Source organism: Cricetulus griseus (genome assembly GCF_003668045.3).
Source record: "Cricetulus griseus strain 17A/GY chromosome 1 unlocalized genomic scaffold, alternate assembly CriGri-PICRH-1.0 chr1_0, whole genome shotgun sequence".
Taxonomy (NCBI): Eukaryota; Metazoa; Chordata; class Mammalia; order Rodentia; family Cricetidae; genus Cricetulus; species Cricetulus griseus.
This window is the reverse complement of record NW_023276806.1, coordinates 16,759,062-16,759,575: the sequence shown is the minus strand read 5'-3', so window position 1 is coordinate 16,759,575 and position 514 is coordinate 16,759,062.

Genomic DNA, 514 nt, shown 5'->3' with positions numbered 1-514 from the left:
TTGCTGTGTAAACACGAGTCCCTAAATTCAGACCCCTGCATCAACATGACAAAAAGACATGGTGGTGCACACCTGTAAGCCTAGGATGAAGTTTGAGACAAAGCTTGACAGGGTGATCCCTTGGGCTTACTAGTCAGCCAGCCTAACCAACTGATGGGTTCTGGGTTTTCTGAGAGACCCTGTCTCAAAAGTAAGTGTAGAGGAATTGAGAATGGAGTCACGCTGCTTGCCTGAAGTGAATATGATGAGAGATGATCATGGTAAGCAAATTAAATCAGTCTGAGAAAGACTGTGTTTCCTTTAATATATACCTCCTGACTCCTTATGGAGACATAAAACTATTATGTATAAATGACATGAAAGCCAAAGTGAAAAAATGGGAACTAATATCTAGAGAAACAATGGGGCCTAACTGAAGGGGAGGCATTAAGAGAAGTCTAGGGGATATGAGAGTATGCTAACCATACAAGATATGAGTATATGAATATATATTATATATAATGTATAATGAGTA